The sequence below is a fragment of the Lolium rigidum genome, chromosome 4 (assembly GCF_022539505.1).
Source record: "Lolium rigidum isolate FL_2022 chromosome 4, APGP_CSIRO_Lrig_0.1, whole genome shotgun sequence".
Classification (NCBI taxonomy): domain Eukaryota; kingdom Viridiplantae; phylum Streptophyta; class Magnoliopsida; order Poales; family Poaceae; genus Lolium; species Lolium rigidum.
In genome coordinates, this window is record NC_061511.1 from 209,549,482 (window position 1) to 209,555,364 (window position 5,883).

Genomic DNA, 5,883 nt, shown 5'->3' on the forward strand with positions numbered 1-5,883 from the left:
GAAGTAGCTATATCCTACATTCTGTAGTTGGCTGGCTCTGCTGGCTAGTGTCTTGTTGTATATATGTAACTTATTTTTGCAACAGTACTCAACCTCACTGCTCTAAAAACGCATGTTATTAGTAGTCAAAATGATCACATATTTTGCAACGGATCTCCTGTTGGACCTATCTACATGGTATGCTCACTCTTTGGTCAGTGTTAGCTTCCACACTCCTAGCTGCTTCCGTCTTCTGTGGAATCGTTCTTCACCACCGCCTCTTTGGGATCTTTCTTCTCATCCAGCTGCTTGTTTTCAGTCTTGATCGCATCGCCATCTTTCTTTTCGTCCACCTGCACAATTTCAGTCTTGATCTCATTTTCATCTTTCTTCTCATCCACCTGCTTGTTTTCAGTCTTGATCTCATTGGCAAACATCTTTCTTCTTTGAGTTTAGGAGCTCGACAAGATCATTGAGAGCGATATCAGTATTGTCATTCCTCATCAGAACCTCGGCGACCTCTGCAGGCGTGACAGTCACCTCCTTGATCAACTCCTCAATCTCTGGATACGTGGCATGAGAATTGATGGCATGGTAGTTATTGGCAAGGATCCGAAAAGCCTCCGCGGTGCAGTAGCCCATGTGGATGTGCATGTCCATCCTTCCAGGCCGCAAAAGTGCTGGATCGAGACGCTCCTTGTAGTTGGTCGTGAAGATGATGATCCTTTCCTCCCCAGTTGTGGACCACAAGCCGTCAACAAAATTGAGCAGCCCAGATAATGTTACCTATGCAGAGAGTAACCCAATTGTCATCAGCATAGGCAAGAAAGCTGCAGAATCAGGGGGTGGAGAGGTTATTTTATATATATAGAAGGTATTCTGACTCCATATGTACCTTGTCTTCTGCCTTCTTCTTTTCTGTAGAATTTGACTTGGCATGGTCCTCGTCTTCATCCTGTTCCCCCCTTTGATTCAGTTCAATGGTACAGTCGATGTCTTCAACCACAAGAATGGATCGGTTGGTCATGCCAACAAGAAGCCTCCTGAGGTCTGAGTTGGACTCAACCCCAGTCAGTTCGAGATCGTATATGTCGAACCTGAGGCGGTTGGCTATGGCGGCGATGAGACTGGACTTGCCGGTACCCGGTGGACCGTACAACAGGTACCCTCGCTTCCATGCCTTACCGATCCTCCTATAGTAATCCTTCCTCTGGATGAACCTGTCAAGGTCGTCGATGATGGACTGCTTCTGCTTCTGTTCCATGGCGAGGGTCTCGAATGTGGAAGGGTGCTGCAGCTCCATGTGATTCCACTCGTCAGAGTACTCGTTCATGGAAATACTGAGGCACATCTCCTCGTCTTTGATGGCCTTGGCCTTGGCGACGATGAACGGGAGGTACTCCTTGAGGGCCTTTTCCTTGTGCCTCTTGTGGAAGCTCACCTCATAGGATCTGACCTCTCGTGCACCGCCGTTCCCATTTGGGTTGCCCTTGACCTCACGGGTGAGGAGGCGCCACCTGAACTCCGTCCCTTCGTACACGTCGGCCATCTCCTCGCCCGCCTCCATGCTGACGACCATCCTATCGTCGTTGCTCTCGGCGCTGCTGACCCGCAGCCGCTGCATGCCGATGTTAGCGGGGGTGTTGTCGATGCGCGCGGAGAGGTATGCCTTGACGGCCCAGTAGACGTGGTTGTAGGACCACCCCTCGTTCTCCTCCACCACGATGGTGTGCTGCCATGTCAGGCGCGAGCGGAGGCTTTCCAGGAGGTGGGAGAGGGCCTCATGCGCCTCGGATGGCAGTAACTCGTTTGCGAGGCCACGGACGAGCATGAGGGAGGCTGCCAGGGAGGCCGCTGTGGCGATAGTCTTGTCGTAGGACGCCATGGCCTTGTTCTGTTCCTCTGTGCTTTTGATGTGGAGCAGTGGTGGGCGTGTTGAATGAACTGAGGTGGGGAGGCGGGGTGTGTGTTGGGGGTTTCTGAAACTTCTTATAGGCAGTGATGCGTGTGGTGGGTTGTTGACTGAGTGATGTCTTTCTCTGAAAGGTACATGTCTGAATAATCTAAAGCGTGATGTTCCAAACCACCACTCACACGGGACACACAACACGGTCTACTTGGCAAAAAGGTAGCATCACATTACGACGCAATTTCCATGCACTAATTAATTCCTAGAGTCTATATGTGGTAGATTGTTGATACTTTCTGTAATTGGCCCTTACTAGTAGTTTGTTTCCAGCACCTAATTAAGTACTGAGAAAAAGATACTCCCTCCAATCTATAATAAAGTAAGTGTCGGGGTTTTAGTTCAAATTTGGAGGGAGTAGCAGCTTCCTTACATAACACTGTATGTTAATTCCCCTGTAATCTCCCCATATGGTAAACTATTGATAAGTCTCGGTGACTGTCACTCGCTAACAGGCAATTTTGTGGACCGGCCACGTGCTGTCACATTTCCTAGCATTGATTCTTGGCTAAAGTACTTGTCACTTTTTTCTCCCTGAATAATACAGTTGTCAGCTGGTTACTGATTATTATTATTGTGCATTCGTTTCTGATGAGCTCCGAATTCATATAGCGTTCAGGGGAAAGCGGTGTGACTTTAGCTTCCTTGGCAGTTGGCATCCAAGTTTGATATCCATTCTATTCATAAGAATCACAATCGAGATTCCACAAGGTATGTCCTTCTGTCTGTAACCTGCAGTTGTTGTTATTCTGGCATGTAGGATTTTCTCGATGCCTACAATCACTTGCGTTTCCTAGCATCTATTCCTGGTTTAAGTATGCATCAAATTTTATTTTTGACATGGAACGAAAACATTCCATCAACTTAGCACGGCCTAATCGCCGGACATGGCCCTGGTTACAACTTACAAGTACATATTACAGTACTTTTCTTTGCTAATAAATTTTTAGAGGAGTTCGTTTCAGATGGAGTCCCAGATTCATAAATCGCTCTCCGGCGGCGTCCCTTGAAAGCTGTGTGATTTTGCTGCCTTGGCATCCAAGTTTGATCAAGAATTGCACCACATTTGTTCTCTCAGGGATGGGACAGGAATGGAGAGAGTTGTGCGCGCCAAGTTTTCTGGAAGCTAGTTAGTTAGTTAGTTTTCTCGAGAAAAGCATAAGAAGTTTGACCAGGAACCGTGCACGTGCATCATCCTTGTGGCCTGCTTCTGCTTCTTCCACTTGTGTTCGGGTCGGTTCTTGTCTGAGCGTGTGTTGTATGGCCTTGTACTATTTGTTGATGGTCCCAATTCTGTTACGTTCCAGCGTCCACGTTGGCTGGCTGCCGCATAAATTCGGCGGAGACCAGTCGACCTCGTGCGGCCCGCATCTTATCAGGTGTGGTGACTGGTGACTGGTCGAAAAGCACAAGTCAAATATTCCTCGAGTGACTGCCTGGCTACTCTGCTCCGTATCTATTTGAGGTAAGTGACGACATGTCGTGCGGTGATGTTGCTAGCTGATGATGGACGGACATGGCCGATCCTTGCGGAGCTTTAGCTGTAAGTAAGGCATCTCAGACGGGACGGGCCACCCTAAATGGATCATGGCCAGCAGTGGTGGAGCGTGACCAAAAGCTTAATTTTTTTGATGTATTTGCAACATCGAGAGATGATTTTTAAGCTTGAAACTGAAAATGCTCTTGCTTTCTTTATTCTAGGAATTTTCATACTTCCTGTGTCTACGAATACGGGTACGTTTTACTTTTGTCCTAAGTTAAACTTTATTATATTGGACCAACTTCTAAGAAAAAAGTAGTAATATTTATGACACAAATTAGTATAAGTAGATTCATCTTAAAATGTAGCTTCATATTATATTAATTTGGTGTCACGTATTTTAATATTCTTTTATACAAAGTTGGTTAACAAAATTGATTTAAAACAATAGCTGAAGCATATAGTTCACAGATGAATGGAGTAGCAAGTAAGAGAGGAAAAATATTTTGGCCGATCCACCCATGCCCAGCAGCGAATTTTTGATTTCCTATAGTCTCCCTTCGTCTCACCAAAGGTGTCTTTGATTTGTAAAAAATTATATGCATCTAGATACAATTTAGTATGTAGATATATCTAAAAATTTAGTTAAATCTTTGACATGTTTCATGAGAAGGAGGGAGTATATGAAATTGGCATACAAAGCGACTTTTAGGTTCAAAGAAATAGGAAGAACGAACCCCAAGATCTATTAATAGCTAGCAAGATAAAACGTCTCCAACCCTTGCATCCTCGCTTGTGCTTGATTGCCAAGTAGAAGACAAAAGCTTGCAGTATTGTACGAAACCAAGGCGGCCGATGCATAGTATGCCTGGTTATGGTTTTGGAAGGGGGGGCTGTAGCCCACTTTCATCTCCAAGGCGCTCCGCCCATGATGGCCAGGGTCCGCGCGGATGGACGACAAGGTCCGGGTGACCCAAATCTCAAGCCTCGCGTCCATGCCTCTATGGCCTCATTGAGGAGATGTCGCCAACCTCTAGGCCACCATCGAGGCCTCTAAGCTAGAGGAGCTCGGGCCGGATCTAGCCGCAGTGCTCCGCAAGGCCTCCTTAATTAGTGGTTGGAGGAGTGTCGACTCCATGGGCGATCCAGTGGGAGCCATGGTCTCCCTCGTTTCCATTTCGAAGCATCTTAATCTTAGGTTTCATGTTTATCAAAGAAAAAAATCCATTATCAGCCCATGTAGTGCCTGCACGGAGCGTGGATACCTAGCGTTGGCAGATGCCTCAATCGTCATCAAGATCGAGGACGGCGACCTCTAGGCCACATGCGACGAACCCAAGTAGTCCAGGGCTACTATGTTTTTGAACTGAGGGTTCCATTGGGTGCACGGTCCTTCCCAAATGGCCAAGGGGAGGACATGAGCCCCTTACCTGTCCGCGTCGCACTTCAAGTGGTCCATTGGCGATGCCCTAACATTTCTTTATGAGATGAAGAGAGGGCTTAATCTTTTTATTTTGGCATGTACTCATGAGAGTGTGTGTTATCCTAGCCTTTTGATCACGAGCTTGGTTCGGTTTGCTGAGCTAAAACTTTTTTGTTAGAAATTTTCTTAGAAAGAGAAATCACATCCCACCTCCAATGAAAAAAGGAAACAATTTTGGTCCGTTTTGTTTTGTTTTGTGTAGCATGCATGTTTCCCTACACCTTCGACCATCAAGAATATTTTGCTAGTTATGTCAACATGGTCGTTATAAAAAAAATAAAATGAAATCATGTCTAGGAGGATCTAGACACTTTTTGATATAGTAGAAGCAGGACTTGGCGTGACAATTCCGAAATTTGTCCCTGACAGGAATCGAACTCCGGTCGTTGGAGTGCGCCACTGCGACCCCAACCACTGGGCTAAGCCCACGTTGTCAACATGGTCGTTATAGATGCCTTTCATGGCCACCTCGGAATGTTTGTCATCATCGACAATGACGGAGCGTCACGTGTTCTCCCAGATTGGTAAAAATTACAACTGGATTCAGCATCCTATGAGGGCATTGCCACATGATTCAGGACTTTTTTCTCATGGGAAATCCTTGGTCATCATGGCTTAGTTTGGAAGGTTATTTGGCTGAATTCGAAAAATTACTCAAAATGAAGTACAATGGACCTCATTACTCATCAACTCCTTAACCCCTCAACAATCATCTCGTCAAGATTAGCTAGGAGGAAATTAGGAATAAGGCAAGCATAGAGACCGATGCGTACGGAGGCCCAACTCATACAAATTTTGCATCATGCATGTTGGTGGTACTCTGTGTGATGGTCCTCATGTCCATACCATCGCCCATAAAGACCATCATCTTGCAAAATGATAACATTCTCGTCATAGATGCATTTCCTCATGTTGATCGCAAAATAGTTTGTACATTTTCTTATCATATTGCTCTCAGTTTGGTGACAATCACGT

At 46.0% G+C, this 5,883-nt stretch overlaps 1 pseudogene; it reads right to left on the reverse strand.

The window, feature by feature from the left end:
• Window positions 1–1,915, reverse strand: LOC124706951 (annotated as a pseudogene).
• Window positions 1,916–5,883: the final 3,968 nt, after the last annotated feature.